General features: G+C 48.9%; 9 non-coding genes across 9 annotated transcripts; all 9 read left to right on the top strand.

Moving 5' to 3' along the window:
- The first annotated feature begins 1,030 nt into the window (after positions 1 to 1,030).
- Positions 1,031 to 1,122, top strand: trnay-gua (transfer RNA tyrosine (anticodon GUA)). The gene is given in 2 exon segments: positions 1,031 to 1,067; positions 1,087 to 1,122. It is a non-coding gene; the product is annotated as a tRNA-Tyr (tRNA).
- A 1,331-nt stretch (positions 1,123 to 2,453) lies between these two features.
- trnay-gua (transfer RNA tyrosine (anticodon GUA)) lies at positions 2,454 to 2,545 on the top strand. The gene is given in 2 exon segments: positions 2,454 to 2,490; positions 2,510 to 2,545. It is a non-coding gene; the product is annotated as a tRNA-Tyr (tRNA).
- Positions 2,546 to 5,286: 2,741 nt separating this feature from the next.
- trnay-gua (transfer RNA tyrosine (anticodon GUA)) lies at positions 5,287 to 5,378 on the top strand. The gene is given in 2 exon segments: positions 5,287 to 5,323; positions 5,343 to 5,378. It is a non-coding gene; the product is annotated as a tRNA-Tyr (tRNA).
- A 1,329-nt stretch (positions 5,379 to 6,707) lies between these two features.
- On the top strand, positions 6,708 to 6,799 carry trnay-gua (transfer RNA tyrosine (anticodon GUA)). Its single transcript is given in 2 exon segments — positions 6,708 to 6,744; positions 6,764 to 6,799. It is a non-coding gene; the product is annotated as a tRNA-Tyr (tRNA).
- A 1,331-nt stretch (positions 6,800 to 8,130) lies between these two features.
- On the top strand, positions 8,131 to 8,222 carry trnay-gua (transfer RNA tyrosine (anticodon GUA)). Its single transcript is given in 2 exon segments — positions 8,131 to 8,167; positions 8,187 to 8,222. It is a non-coding gene; the product is annotated as a tRNA-Tyr (tRNA).
- Positions 8,223 to 9,553: 1,331 nt separating this feature from the next.
- On the top strand, positions 9,554 to 9,645 carry trnay-gua (transfer RNA tyrosine (anticodon GUA)). The gene is given in 2 exon segments: positions 9,554 to 9,590; positions 9,610 to 9,645. It is a non-coding gene; the product is annotated as a tRNA-Tyr (tRNA).
- Positions 9,646 to 10,976: 1,331 nt separating this feature from the next.
- On the top strand, positions 10,977 to 11,068 carry trnay-gua (transfer RNA tyrosine (anticodon GUA)). Its single transcript is given in 2 exon segments — positions 10,977 to 11,013; positions 11,033 to 11,068. It is a non-coding gene; the product is annotated as a tRNA-Tyr (tRNA).
- A 1,331-nt stretch (positions 11,069 to 12,399) lies between these two features.
- trnay-gua (transfer RNA tyrosine (anticodon GUA)) lies at positions 12,400 to 12,491 on the top strand. The gene is given in 2 exon segments: positions 12,400 to 12,436; positions 12,456 to 12,491. It is a non-coding gene; the product is annotated as a tRNA-Tyr (tRNA).
- A 1,331-nt stretch (positions 12,492 to 13,822) lies between these two features.
- On the top strand, positions 13,823 to 13,914 carry trnay-gua (transfer RNA tyrosine (anticodon GUA)). The gene is given in 2 exon segments: positions 13,823 to 13,859; positions 13,879 to 13,914. It is a non-coding gene; the product is annotated as a tRNA-Tyr (tRNA).
- The last annotated feature ends 1,695 nt before the right edge of the window (positions 13,915 to 15,609 follow it).

The raw sequence follows: 15,609 nt of genomic DNA, 5'->3' as shown, positions 1-15,609 counted from the left end.
TTCGATACATTTCCTTGCTTTTCAGTTCAAGTACAATTCGGTACAATATGGGATACATTGTAGTACATTCAACAAACTGCAGAGCAGCAACACTTCAAAGCACTCAGCACTCCCTTTCAGGCAAAACAAGTTGGCTATCAGTCAGACAGCGCTGTCGCCTGCTCCCTCACACACAGGGCAGCTGCTACTTTCCGGTCACCTCGCTTCCCTTCCACGGTCTCGTGCTCTTCTCGGCTTCTTTCTTCGTTACTGTGGCTTCGCGTCCTGCTGTTGCTCGCTCGCTGCTGCTCCGCAATGTCGATTGGATACAAGGAGTGGGCCAGTTCTCTGATGGTCGTGGAGCAGCTTGGAGACGAGTGCGAAAAGGCGACTGAGAAGCAAATGAGGGAAACCTGCAAAAAGCTACTGGGGAATTAGCTCAAATGGTAGAGCGCTCGCTTAGCATGTGAGTGATAGGGGGATCGATGCCTGCATTCTCCACTCTGCTTTTGGCTCAGAGCAATTCTCCAGAAAGAAATGTGGTCTCATGTGTCACTGAGTTCACGCCAGATGGGTCAAAGCACAGCAAACCTTTTTCTGCCATGTCATAAGCAAGACGTCTTGATTTTTGCAAAGATGGATATATGAGGCGAGAGAAGCCAAAAGAACGACTTGCGAGCATTGATTGCTTTTCTGAGCATTTGACTCAGGACCTTCGATTGAGCAGACTGATATGCTGCCTGCTGCGCGAAGAAGGCACTTGCCATGCAAGCGGTCAGGCAGCACGACCAAGTCGGGCAGCTTGCAAGGTCTTTAAATTCAGAATGCGCAGCTTGCAAAAAATCTGCGAGCCTGATAAGAAGTCAAAGCTACACTCTTGTGATTGTTAGTCACACGCGTTTTCCAGGCTGTAAAGAGTAGCTGGCGGTTGACAGTCCCACCGCGCTGCAGCATGGGCTGGTACTGAAGACGCACAGGCCACGTCACGAGTCCAGATGCGTCAACATGCTCACGGAAAACAATCATCGCACAGAAAAATCTTTGGCGCTTCCCTTCGATAGCTCAGTTGGTAGAGCGGAGGACTGTAGTGGAATATTCAGCAAAGTCATCCTTAGGTCGCTGGTTCAATTCCGGCTCGAAGGAGCTAGTGTACTTTTGGATTAAGCAGCAATTCGCTCAAACCAGTTCTCATCACTTTATGGTGCATCATGTTGCCACGAAGGAGCAGGACACCACTTTTCTCGTCTCAAACCTGAATGCACTCTGCATCCACCTTCACACAGCTGTTATGCTTGAGCATTTGTGTCTGCTCACCAGCACAGAGTTTTTTTAAATTTCAAAATTTGCATATAAAAATTTGTACAGTCCATTCAAAAGCAGTTCAGTACATTTAGCTGCGGTCAGCAATCCCATACACTACATTTGGGTGCTGACGGCAGTTCCGTTCAATACATTTCCTTGCTTTTCAGTTCAAGTACAATTCGGTACAATATGGGATACATTGTAGTACATTCAACAAACTGCAGAGCAGCAACACTTCAAAGCACTCAGCACTCCCTTTCAGGCAAAACAAGTTGGCCATCAGTCAGACAGCGCTGTCGCCTGCTCCCTCACACACAGGGCGGCCGCTACTTTCCGGTCACCTCGCTTCCCTTCCACGGTCTCGTGCTCTTCTCGGCTTCTTTCTTCGTTACTGTGGCTTTACGTCCTGCTGTTGCTCACTCGCTGCTGCTCCGCAATGTCGATTGGATACAAGGAGTGGGCCAGTTCTCTGATGGTCGTGGAGCAGCTTGGAGACGAGTGCGAAAAGGCGACTGAGAAGCAAATGAGGGAAACCTGCAAGAAGCTACTGGGGAATTAGCTCAAATGGTAGAGCGCTCGCTTAGCATGTGAGTGATAGGGGGATCGATGCCTGCATTCTCCACTCTGCTTTTGGCTCAGAGCAATTCTCCAGAAAGAAATGTGGTCTCACGTGTCACTGAGTTCACGCCAGATGGGTCAAAGCACAGCAAACCTTTTTCTGCCATGTCATAAGCAAGACGTCTTGATTTTTGCAAAGATGGATATATGAGGCGAGAGAAGCCAAAAGAACGACTTGCGAGCATTGATTGCTTTTCTGAGCATTTGACTCAGGACCTTCGATTGAGCAGACTGATATGCTGCCTGCTGCGCGAAGAAGGCACTTGCCATGCAAGCGGCCAGGCAGCACGACCAAGTCGGGCAGCTTGCAAGGTCTTTAAATTCAGAATGCGCAGCTTGCAAAAAATCTGCGAGCCTGATAAGAAGTCAAAGCTACACTCTTGTGATTGTTAGTCACACGCGTTTTCCAGGCTGTAAAGAGTAGCTGGCGGTTGACAGTCCCACCGCGCTGCAGCATGGGCTGGCACTGAAGACGCACAGGCCACGCCACGAGTCCAGATGCGTCAACATGCTCACGGAAAACAATCATCGAACAGAAAAATCTTTGGCGCTTCCCTTCGATAGCTCAGTTGGTAGAGCGGAGGACTGTAGTGGAATACTCAGCAAAGTCATCCTTAGGTCGCTGGTTCAATTCCGGCTCGAAGGAGCTAGTGTACTTTTGGATTGAGCAGCAATTCGCTCAAACCAGTTCTCATCACTTTATGGTGCATCATGTTGCCACGAAGGAGCAGGACACCACTTTTCTCGTCTCAAACCTGAATGCACTCTGCATCCACCTTCACACAGCTGTTATGCTTGAGCATTTGTGTCTGCTCACCAGCACAGAGTTTTTTTAAATTTCAAAATTTGCATATAAAAATTTGTACAGTCCATTCAAAAGCAGTTCAGTACATTTAGCTGCGGTCAGCAATCCCATACACTACATTTGGGTGCTGACGGCAGTTCCGTTCGATACATTTCCTTGCTTTTCAGTTCAAGTACAATTCGGTACAATATGGGATACATTGTAGTACATTCAACAAACTGCAGAGCAGCAACACTTCAAAGCACTCAGCACTCCCTTTCAGGCAAAACAAGTTGGCTATCAGTCAGACAGCGCTGTCGCCTGCTCCCTCACACACAGGGCGGCCGCTACTTTCCGGTCACCTCGCTTCCCTTCCACGGTCTCGTGCTCTTCTCGGCTTCTTTCTTCGTTACTGTGGCTTCGCGTCCTGCTGTTGCTCGCTCGCTGCTGCTCCGCAATGTCGATTGGATACAAGGAGTGGGCCAGTTCTCTGATGGTCGTGGAGCAGCTTGGAGACGAGTGCGAAAAGGCGACTGAGAAGCAAATGAGGGAAACCTGCAAGAAGCTACTGGGGAATTAGTTCAAATGGTAGAGCGCTCGCTTAGCATGCGAGAGGTAGGGGGATTGATGCCTGCATTCTCCACTCTGCTTTTGGCTCAGAGCAATTCTCCAGAAAGAAATGTGGTCTCACGTGTCACTGAGTTCACGCCAGATGGGTCAAAGCACAGCAAACCTTTTTCTGCCATGTCATAAGCAAGACGTCTTGATTTTTGCAAAGATGGATATATGAGGCGAGAGAAGCCAAAAGAACGACTTGCGAGCATTGATTGCTTTTCTGAGCATTTGACTCAGGACCTTCGATTGAGCAGACTGATATGCTGCCTGCTGCGCGAAGAAGGCACTTGCCATGCAAGCGGCCAGGCAGCACGACCAAGTCGGGCAGCTTGCAAGGTCTTTAAATTCAGAATGCGCAGCTTGCAAAAAATCTGCGAGCCTGATAAGAAGTCAAAGCTACACTCTTGTGATTGTTAGTCACACGCGTTTTCCAGGCTGTAAAGAGTAGCTGGCGGTTGACAGTCCCACCGCGCTGCAGCATGGGCTGGTACTGAAGACGCACAGGCCACGCCACGAGTCCAGATGCGTCAACATGCTCACGGAAAACAATCATCGCACAGTAAAATCTTTGGCGGTTCCCTTCGATAGCTCTGTTGGTAGAACGGAGGACTCAGCAAAGTCGTCCTTAGGTCGCTGGTTCAATTCCGGCTCGAAGGAGCTAGTGTACTTTTGGATTAAGCAGCAATTCGCTCAAACCAGTTCTCATCACTTTATGGTGCATCATGTTGCCACGAAGGAGCAGGACACCACTTTTCTCGTCTCAAACCTGAATGCACTCTGCATCCACCTTCACACAGCTGTTATGCTTGAGCATTTGTGTCTGCTCACCAGCACAGAGTTTTTTTAAATTTCAAAATTTGCATATAAAAATTTGTACAGTCCATTCAAAAGCAGTTCAGTACATTTAGCTGCGGTCAGCAATCCCATACACTACATTTGGGTGCTGACGGCAGTTCCGTTCGATACATTTCCTTGCTTTTCAGTTCAAGTACAATTCGGTACAATATGGGATACATTGTAGTACATTCAACAAACTGCAGAGCAGCAACACTTCAAAGCACTCAGCACTCCCTTTCAGGCAAAACAAGTTGGCCATCAGTCAGACAGCGCTGTCGCCTGCTCCCTCACACACAGGGCGGCCGCTACTTTCCGGTCACCTCGCTTCCCTTCCACGGTCTCGTGCTCTTCTCGGCTTCTTTCTTCGTTACTGTGGCTTTGCGTCCTGCTGTTGCTCGCTCGCTGCTGCTCCGCAATGTCGATTGGATACAAGGAGTGGGCCAGTTCTCTGATGGTCGTGGAGCAGCTTGGAGACGAGTGCGAAAAGGCGACTGAGAAGCAAATGAGGGAAACCTGCAAAAAGCTACTGGGGAATTAGCTCAAATGGTAGAGCGCTCGCTTAGCATGTGAGTGATAGGGGGATCGATGCCTGCATTCTCCACTCTGCTTTTGGCTCAGAGCAATTCTCCAGAAAGAAATGTGGTCTCATGTGTCACTGAGTTCACGCCAGATGGGTCAAAGCACAGCAAACCTTTTTCTGCCATGTCATAAGCAAGACGTCTTGATTTTTGCAAAGATGGATATATGAGGCGAGAGAAGCCAAAAGAACGACTTGCGAGCATTGATTGCTTTTCTGAGCATTTGACTCAGGACCTTCGATTGAGCAGACTGATATGCTGCCTGCTGCGCGAAGAAGGCACTTGCCATGCAAGCGGCCAGGCAGCACGACCAAGTCGGGCAGCTTGCAAGGTCTTTAAATTCAGAATGCGCAGCTTGCAAAAAATCTGCGAGCCTGATAAGAAGTCAAAGCTACACTCTTGTGATTGTTAGTCACACGCGTTTTCCAGGCTGTAAAGAGTAGCTGGCGGTTGACAGTCCCACCGCGCTGCAGCATGGGCTGGTACTGAAGACGCACAGGCCACGTCACGAGTCCAGATGCGTCAACATGCTCACGGAAAACAATCATCGCACAGAAAAATCTTTGGCGCTTCCCTTCGATAGCTCAGTTGGTAGAGCAGAGGACTGTAGTGGAATATTCAGCAAAGTCATCCTTAGGTCGCTGGTTCAATTCCGGCTCGAAGGAGCTAGTGTACTTTTGGATTAAGCAGCAATTCGCTCAAACCAGTTCTCATCACTTTATGGTGCATCATGTTGCCACGAAGGAGCAGGACACCACTTTTCTCGTCTCAAACCTGAATGCACTCTGCATCCACCTTCACACAGCTGTTATGCTTGAGCATTTGTGTCTGCTCACCAGCACAGAGTTTTTTTAAATTTCAAAATTTGCATATAAAAATTTGTACAGTCCATTCAAAAGCAGTTCAGTACATTTAGCTGCGGTCAGCAATCCCATACACTACATTTGGGTGCTGACGGCAGTTCCGTTCAATACATTTCCTTGCTTTTCAGTTCAAGTACAATTCGGTACAATATGGGATACATTGTAGTACATTCAACAAACTGCAGAGCAGCAACACTTCAAAGCACTCAGCACTCCCTTTCAGGCAAAACAAGTTGGCCATCAGTCAGACAGCGCTGTCGCCTGCTCCCTCACACACAGGGCGGCCGCTACTTTCCGGTCACCTCGCTTCCCTTCCACGGTCTCGTGCTCTTCTCGGCTTCTTTCTTCGTTACTGTGGCTTTACGTCCTGCTGTTGCTCGCTCGCTGCTGCTCCGCAATGTCGATTGGATACAAGGAGTGGGCCAGTTCTCTGATGGTCGTGGAGCAGCTTGGAGACGAGTGCGAAAAGGCGACTGAGAAGCAAATGAGGGAAACCTGCAAGAAGCTACTGGGGAATTAGCTCAAATGGTAGAGCGCTCGCTTAGCATGTGAGTGATAGGGGGATCGATGCCTGCATTCTCCACTCTGCTTTTGGCTCAGAGCAATTCTCCAGAAAGAAATGTGGTCTCACGTGTCACTGAGTTCACGCCAGATGGGTCAAAGCACAGCAAACCTTTTTCTGCCATGTCATAAGCAAGACGTCTTGATTTTTGCAAAGATGGATATATGAGGCGAGAGAAGCCAAAAGAACGACTTGCGAGCATTGATTGCTTTTCTGAGCATTTGACTCAGGACCTTCGATTGAGCAGACTGATATGCTGCCTGCTGCGCGAAGAAGGCACTTGCCATGCAAGCGGCCAGGCAGCACGACCAAGTCGGGCAGCTTGCAAGGTCTTTAAATTCAGAATGCGCAGCTTGCAAAAAATCTGCGAGCCTGATAAGAAGTCAAAGCTACACTCTTGTGATTGTTAGTCACACGCGTTTTCCAGGCTGTAAAGAGTAGCTGGCGGTTGACAGTCCCACCGCGCTGCAGCATGGGCTGGTACTGAAGACGCACAGGCCGCCACGAGTCCAGATGCGTCAACATGCTCACGGAAAACAATCATCGCACAGAAAAATCTTTGGCGCTTCCCTTCGATAGCTCAGTTGGTAGAGCGGAGGACTGTAATGGAATACTCAGCAAAGTCATCCTTAGGTCGCTGGTTCAATTCCGGCTCGAAGGAGCTAGTGTACTTTTGGATTGAGCAGCAATTCGCTCAAACCAGTTCTCATCACTTTATGGTGCATCATGTTGCCACGAAGGAGCAGGACACCACTTTTCTCGTTTCAAACCTGAATGCACTCTGCATCCACCTTCACACAGCTGTTATGCTTGAGCATTTGTGTCTGCTCACCAGCACAGAGTTTTTTTAAATTTCAAAATTTGCATATAAAAATTTGTACAGTCCATTCAAAAGCAGTTCAGTACATTTAGCTGCGGTCAGCAATCCCATACACTACATTTGGGTGCTGACGGCAGTTCCGTTCGATACATTTCCTTGCTTTTCAGTTCAAGTACAATTCGGTACAATATGGGATACATTGTAGTACATTCAACAAACTGCAGAGCAGCAACACTTCAAAGCACTCAGCACTCCCTTTCAGGCAAAACAAGTTGGCCATCAGTCAGACAGCGCTGTCGCCTGCTCCCTCACACACAGGGCGGCCGCTACTTTCCGGTCACCTCGCTTCCCTTCCACGGTCTCATGCTCTTCTCGGCTTCTTTCTTCGTTACTGTGGCTTCGCGTCCTGCTGTTGCTCGCTCGCTGCTGCTCCGCAATGTCGATTGGATACAAGGAGTGGGCCAGTTCTCTGATGGTCGTGGAGCAGCTTGGAGACGAGTGCGAAAAGGCGACTGTGAAGCAAATGAGGGCAACCTGCAAGAAGCTACTGGGGAATTAGCTCAAATGGTAGAGCGCTCGCTTAGCATTTGAGAGGTAGCGGGATCGATGCCTGCACTCTCCACTCTGCTTTTGGCTCAGAGCAATTCTCCAGAAAGAAATGTGGTCTCACGTGTCACTGAGTTCACGCCAGATGGGTCAAAGCACAGCAAACCTTTTTCTGCCATGTCATAAGCAAGACGTCTTGATTTTTGCAAAGATGGATATATGAGGCGAGAGAAGCCAAAAGAATGACTTGCGAGCATTGATTGCTTTTCTGAGCATTTGACTCAGGACCTTCGATTGAGCAGACTGATATGCTGCCTGCTGCGCGAAGAAGGCACTTGCCATGCAAGCGGCCAGGCAGCACGACCAAGTCGGGCAGCTTGCAAGGTCTTTAAATTCAGAATGCGCAGCTTGCAAAAAATCTGCGAGCCTGATAAGAAGTCAAAGCTACACTCTTGTGATTGTTAGTCACACGCGTTTTCCAGGCTGTAAAGAGTCGCTGGCGGTTGACAGTCCCACCGCGCTGCAGCATGGGCTGGTACTGAAGACGCACAGGCCACGCCACGAGTCCAGATGCGTCAACATGCTCACGGAAAACAATCATCGCACAGAAAAATCTTTGGCGCTTCCCTTCGATAGCTCAGTTGGTAGAGCGGAGGACTGTAGTGGAATACTCAGCAAAGTCATCCTTCGGTCGCTGGTTCAATTCCGGCTCGAAGGAGCTAGTGTACTTTTGGATTAAGCAGCAATTCGCTCAAACCAGTTCTCATCACTTTATGGTGCATCATGTTGCCCCGAAGGAGCATGACACCACTTTTCTCGTCTCAAACCTGAATGCACTCTGCATCCACCTTCACACAGCTGTTATGCTTGAGCATTTGTGTCTGCTCACCAGCACAGAGTTTTTTTAAATTTCAAAATTTGCATATAAAAATTTGTACAGTCCATTCAAAAGCAGTTCAGTACATTTAGCTGCGGTCAGCAATCCCATACACTACATTTGGGTGCTGACGGCAGTTCCGTTCGATACATTTCCTTGCTTTTCAGTTCAAGTACAATTCGGTACAATATGGGATACATTGTAGTGCATTCAACAAACTGCAGAGCAGCAACACTTCAAAGCACTCAGCACTCCCTTTCAGGCAAAACAAGTTGGCCATCAGTCAGACAGCGCTGTCGCCTGCTCCCTCACACACAGGGCGGCCGCTACTTTCCGGTCACCTCGCTTCCCTTCCACGGTCTCGTGCTCTTCTCGGCTTCTTTCTTCGTTACTGTGGCTTCGCGTCCTGCTGTTGCTCGCTCGCTGCTGATCCGCAATGTCGATTGGATACAAGGAGTGGGCCAGTTCTCTGATGGTCGTGGAGCAGCTTGGAGACGAGTGCGAAAAGGCGACTGAGAAGCAAATGAGGGAAATCTGCAAAAAGCTACTGGGGAATTAGCTCAAATGGTAGAGCGCTCGCTTAGCATGTGAGAGGTAGCGGGATCGATGCCTGCACTCTCCACTCTGCTTTTGGCTCAGAGCAATTCTCCAGAAAGAAATGTGGTCTCACGTGTCACTGAGTTCACGCCAGATGGGTCAAAGCACAGCAAACCTTTTTCTGCCATGTCATAAGCAAGACGTCTTGATTTTTGCAAAGATGGATATATGAGGCGAGAGAAGCCAAAAGAACGACTTGCGAGCATTGATTGCTTTTCTGAGCATTTGACTCAGGACCTTCGATTGAGCAGACTGATATGCTGCCTGCTGCGCGAAGAAGGCACTTGCCATGCAAGCGGCCAGGCAGCACGACCAAGTCGGGCAGCTTGCAAGGTCTTTAAATTCAGAATGCGCAGCTTGCAAAAAATCTGCGAGCCTGATAAGAAGTCAAAGCTACACTCTTGTGATTGTTAGTCACACGCGTTTTCCAGGCTGTAAAGAGTCGCTGGCGGTTGACAGTCCCACCGCGCTGCAGCATGGGCTGGTACTGAAGACGCACAGGCCACGCCACGAGTCCAGATGCGTCAACATGCTCACGGAAAACAATCATCGCACAGAAAAATCTTTGGCGCTTCCCTTCGATAGCTCAGTTGGTAGAGCGGAGGACTGTAGTGGAATACTCAGCAAAGTCATCCTTCGGTCGCTGGTTCAATTCCGGCTCGAAGGAGCTAGTGTACTTTTGGATTAAGCAGCAATTCGCTCAAACCAGTTCTCATCACTTTATGGTGCATCATGTTGCCCCGAAGGAGCATGACACCACTTTTCTCGTCTCAAACCTGAATGCACTCTGCATCCACCTTCACACAGCTGTTATGCTTGAGCATTTGTGTCTGCTCACCAGCACAGAGTTTTTTTAAATTTCAAAATTTGCATATAAAAATTTGTACAGTCCATTCAAAAGCAGTTCAGTACATTTAGCTGCGGTCAGCAATCCCATACACTACATTTGGGTGCTGACGGCAGTTCCGTTCGATACATTTCCTTGCTTTTCAGTTCAAGTACAATTCGGTACAATATGGGATACATTGTAGTGCATTCAACAAACTGCAGAGCAGCAACACTTCAAAGCACTCAGCACTCCCTTTCAGGCAAAACAAGTTGGCCATCAGTCAGACAGCGCTGTCGCCTGCTCCCTCACACACAGGGCGGCCGCTACTTTCCGGTCACCTCGCTTCCCTTCCACGGTCTCGTGCTCTTCTCGGCTTCTTTCTTCGTTACTGTGGCTTCGCGTCCTGCTGTTGCTCGCTCGCTGCTGATCCGCAATGTCGATTGGATACAAGGAGTGGGCCAGTTCTCTGATGGTCGTGGAGCAGCTTGGAGACGAGTGCGAAAAGGCGACTGAGAAGCAAATGAGGGAAATCTGCAAAAAGCTACTGGGGAATTAGCTCAAATGGTAGAGCGCTCGCTTAGCATGTGAGAGGTAGCGGGATCGATGCCTGCACTCTCCACTCTGCTTTTGGCTCAGAGCAATTCTCCAGAAAGAAATGTGGTCTCACGTGTCACTGAGTTCACGCCAGATGGGTCAAAGCACAGCAAACCTTTTTCTGCCATGTCATAAGCAAGACGTCTTGATTTTTGCAAAGATGGATATATGAGGCGAGAGAAGCCAAAAGAACGACTTGCGAGCATTGATTGCTTTTCTGAGCATTTGACTCAGGACCTTCGATTGAGCAGACTGATATGCTGCCTGCTGCGCGAAGAAGGCACTTGCCATGCAAGCGGCCAGGCAGCACGACCAAGTCGGGCAGCTTGCAAGGTCTTTAAATTCAGAATGCGCAGCTTGCAAAAAATCTGCGAGCCTGATAAGAAGTCAAAGCTACACTCTTGTGATTGTTAGTCACACGCGTTTTCCAGGCTGTAAAGAGTAGCTGGCGGTTGACAGTCCCACCGCGCTGCAGCATGGGCTGGTACTGAAGACGCACAGGCCACGCCACGAGTCCAGATGCGTCAACATGCTCACGGAAAACAATCATCGCACAGAAAAATCTTTGGCGCTTCCCTTCGATAGCTCAGTTGGTAGAGCGGAGGACTGTAGTGGAATACTCCGCAAAGTCATCCTTAGCTCGCTGGTTCAATTCCGGCTCGAAGGAGCTAGTGTACTTTTGGATTGAGCAGCAATTCGCTCAAACCAGTTCTCATCACTTTATGGTGCATCATGTTGCCACGAAGGAGCAGGACACCACTTTTCTCGTCTCAAACCTGAATGCACTCTGCATCCACCTTCACACAGCTGTTATGCTTGAGCATTTGTGTCTGCTCACCAGCACAGAGTTTTTTTAAATTTCAAAATTTGCATATAAAAATTTGTACAGTCCATTCAAAAGCAGTTCAGTACATTTAGCTGCGGTCAGCAATCCCATACACTACATTTGGGTGCTGACGGCAGTTCCGTTCGATACATTTCCTTGCTTTTCAGTTCAAGTACAATTCGGTACAATATGGGATACATTGTAGTACATTCAACAAACTGCAGAGCAGCAACACTTCAAAGCACTCAGCACTCCCTTTCAGGCAAAACAAGTTGGCCATCAGTCAGACAGCGCTGTCGCCTGCTCCCTCACACACAGGGCGGCCGCTACTTTCCGGTCACCTCGCTTCCCTTCCACGGTCTCGTGCTCTTCTCGGCTTCTTTCTTCGTTACTGTGGCTTCGCGTCCTGCTGTTGCTCGCTCGCTGCTGCTCCGCAATGTCGATTGGATACAAGGAGTGGGCCAGTTCTCTGATGGTCGTGGAGCAGCTTGGAGACGAGTGCGAAAAGGTGACTGTGAAGCAAATGAGGGAAACCTGCAAAAAGCTACTGGGGAATTAGCTCAAATGGTAGAGCGCTCGCTTAGCATGTGAGAGGTAGCGGGATCGATGCCTGCACTCTCCACTCTGCTTTTGGCTCAGAGCAATTCTCCAGAAAGAAATGTGGTCTCACGTGTCACTGAGTTCACGCCAGATGGGTCAAAGCACAGCAAACCTTTTTCTGCCATGTCATAAGCAAGACGTCTTGATTTTTGCAAAGATGGATATATGAGGCGAGAGAAGCCAAAAGAACGACTTGCGAGCATTGATTGCTTTTCTGAGCATTTGACTCAGGACCTTCGATTGAGCAGACTGATATGCTGCCTGCTGCGCGAAGAAGGCACTTGCCATGCAAGCGGCCAGGCAGCACGACCAAGTCGGGCAGCTTGCAAGGTCTTTAAATTCAGAATGCGCAGCTTGCAAAAAATCTGCGAGCCTGATAAGAAGTCAAAGCTACACTCTTGTGATTGTTAGTCACACGCGTTTTCCAGGCTGTAAAGAGTAGCTGGCGGTTGACAGTCCCACCGCGCTGCAGCATGGGCTGGTACTGAAGACGCACAGGCCACGCCACGAGTCCAGATGCGTCAACATGCTCACGGAAAACAATCATCGCACAGAAAAATCTTCGGCGCTTCCCTTCGATAGCTCAGTTGGTAGAGCGGAGGACTGTAGTGGAATACTCAGCAAAGTCATCCTTAGGTCGCTGGTTCAATTCCGGCTCGAAGGAGCTAGTGTACTTTTGGATTGAGCAGCAATTCGCTCAAACCAGTTCTCATCACTTTATGGTGCATCATGTTGCCACGAAGGAGCAGGACACCACTTTTCTCGTCTCAAACCTGAATGCACTCTGCATCCACCTTCACACAGCTGTTATGCTTGAGCATTTTTGTCTGCTCACCAGCACAGAGTTTTTTTTAATTTCAAAATTTGCATATAAAAATTTGTACAGTCCATTCAAAAGCAGTTCAGTACATTTAGCTGCGGTCAGCAATCCCATACACTACATTTGGGTGCTGACGGCAGTTCCGTTCGATACATTTCCTTGCTTTTCAGTTCAAGTACAATTCGGTACAATATGGGATACATTGTAGTACATTCAACAAACTGCAGAGCAGCAACACTTCAAAGCACTCAGCACTCCCTTTCAGGCAAAACAAGTTGGCTATCAGTCAGACAGCGCTGTCGCCTGCTCCCTCACACACAGGGCGGCCGCTACTTTCCGGTCACCTCGCTTCCCTTCCACGGTCTCGTGCTCTTCTCGGCTTCTTTCTTCGTTACTGTGGCTTCGCGTCCTGCTGTTGCTCGCTCGCTGCTGCTCCGCAATGTCGATTGGATACAAGGAGTGGGCCAGTTCTCTGATGGTCGTGGAGCAGCTTGGAGACGAGTGCGAAAAGGCGACTGAGAAGCAAATGAGGGAAACCTGCAAGAAGCTACTGGGGAATTAGCTCAAATGGTAGAGCGCTCGCTTAGCATGTGAGTGATAGGGGGATCGATGCCTGCATTCTCCACTCTGCTCTTGGCTCAGAGCAATTCTCCAGAAAGAAATGTGGTCTCACGTGTCACTGAGTTCACGCCAGATGGGTCAAAGCACAGCAAACCTTTTTCTGCCATGTCATAAGCAAGACGTCTTGATTTTTGCAAAGATGGATATATGAGGCGAGAGAAGCCAAAAGAACGACTTGCGAGCATTGATTGCTTTTCTGAGCATTTGACTCAGGACCTTCGATTGAGCAGACTGATATGCTGCCTGCTGCGCGAAGAAGGCACTTGCCATGCAAGCGGCCAGGCGTCACGAGCAAGTCGGGCAGCTTGCAAGGTCTTTAAATTCAGAATGCGCAGCTTGCAAAAAATCTGCGAGCCTGATAAGAAGTCAAAGCTACACTCTTGTGATTGTTAGTCACACGCGTTTTCCAGGCTGTAAAGAGTAGCTGGCGGTTGACAGTCCCACCGCGCTGCAGCATGGGCTGGTACTGAAGACGCACAGGCCACGCCACGAGTCCAGATGCGTCAACATGCTCACGGAAAACAATCATCGCACAGAAAAATCTTTGGCGCTTCCCTTCGATAGCTCAGTTGGTAGAGCGGAGGACTGTAGTGGAATACTCAGCAAAGTCATCCTTAGGTCGCTCGTTCAATTCCGGCTCGAAGGAGCTAGTGTACTTTTGGATTGAGCAGCAATTCGCTCAAACCAGTTCTCATCACTTTATGGTGCATCATGTTGCCACGAAGGAGCAGGACACCACTTTTCTCGTCTCAAACCTGAATGCACTCTGCATCCACCTTCACACAGCTGTTATGCTTGAGCATTTGTGTCTGCTCACCAGCACAGAGTTTTTTTAAATTTCAAAATTTGCATATAAAAATTTGTACAGTCCATTCAAAAGCAGTTCAGTACATTTAGCTGCGGTCAGCAATCCCATACACTACATTTGGGTGCTGACGGCAGTTCCGTTCGATACATTTCCTTGCTTTTCAGTTCAAATACAATTCGGTACAATATGGGATACATTGTAGTACATTCAACAAACTGCAGAGCAGCAACACTTCAAAGCACTCAGCACTCCCTTTCAGGCAAAACAAGTTGGCCATCAGTCAGACAGCGCTGTCGCCTGCTCCCTCACACACAGGGCGGCCGCTACTTTCCGGTCACCTCGCTTCCCTTCCACGGTCTCGTGCTCTTCTCGGCTTCTTTCTTCGTTACTGTGGCTTTGCGTCCTGCTGTTGCTCGCTCGCTGCTGCTCCGCAATGTCGATTGGATACAAGGAGTGGGCCAGTTCTCTGATGGTCGTGGAGCAGCTTGGAGACGAGTGGGAAAAGGCGACTGTGAAGCAAATGAGGGCAACCTGCAAGAAGTTACTGGGGAATTAGCTCAAATGGTAGAGCGCTCGCTTTGCATGTGAGAAATAGCGGGATCGATGCCTGCACTCTCCACTCTGCTTTTGGCTCAGAGCAATTCTCCAGAAAGAAATGTGGTCTCACGTGTCACTGAGTTCACGCCAGATGGGTCAAAGCACAGCAAACCTTTTTCTGCCATGTCATAAGCAAGACGTCTTGATTTTTGCAAAGATGGATATATGAGGCGAGAGAAGCCAAAAGAACGACTTGCGAGCATTGATTGCTTTTCTGAGCATTTGACTCAGGACCTTCGATTGAGCAGACTGATATGCTGCCTGCTGCGCGAAGAAGGCACTTGCCATGCAAGCGGCCAGGCAGCACGACCAAGTCGGGCAGCTTGCAAGGTCTTTAAATTCAGAATGCGCAGCTTGCAAAAAATCTGCGAGCCTGATAAGAAGTCAAAGCTACACTCTTGTGATTGTTAGTCACACGCGTTTTCCAGGCTGTAAAGAGTAGCTGGCGGTTGACAGTCCCACCGCGCTGCAGCATGGGCTGGTACTGAAGACGCACAGGCCACGCCACGAGTCCAGATGCGTCAACATGCTCACGGAAAACAATCATCGCACAGTAAAATCTTTGACGGTTCCCTTCGATAGCTCAGTTGGTAGAACGGAGGACTCAGCAAAGTCATCCTTAGGTAGCTGGTTCAATTCCGGCTCGAAGGAGCTAGTGTACTTTTGGATTAAGCAGCAATTCGCTCAAACCAGTTCTCATCACTTTATGGTGCATCATGTTGCCACGAAGGAGCAGGACACCACTTTTCTCGTCTCAAACCTGAATGCACTCTGCATCCACCTTCACACAGCTGTTATGCTTGAGCATTTGTGTCTGCTCACCAGCACAGAGTTTTTTTAAATTTCAAAATTTGCATATAAAAATTTGTACAGTCCATTCAAAAGCAGTTCAGTACATTTAGCTGCGGTCAGCAATCCCATACACTACATTTGGGT

Source organism: Pristiophorus japonicus, unplaced genomic scaffold (assembly GCF_044704955.1).
Source record: "Pristiophorus japonicus isolate sPriJap1 unplaced genomic scaffold, sPriJap1.hap1 HAP1_SCAFFOLD_207, whole genome shotgun sequence".
Taxonomy (NCBI): Eukaryota; Metazoa; Chordata; class Chondrichthyes; family Pristiophoridae; genus Pristiophorus; species Pristiophorus japonicus.
This window is presented reverse-complemented; position numbering and strand designations above follow the sequence as displayed.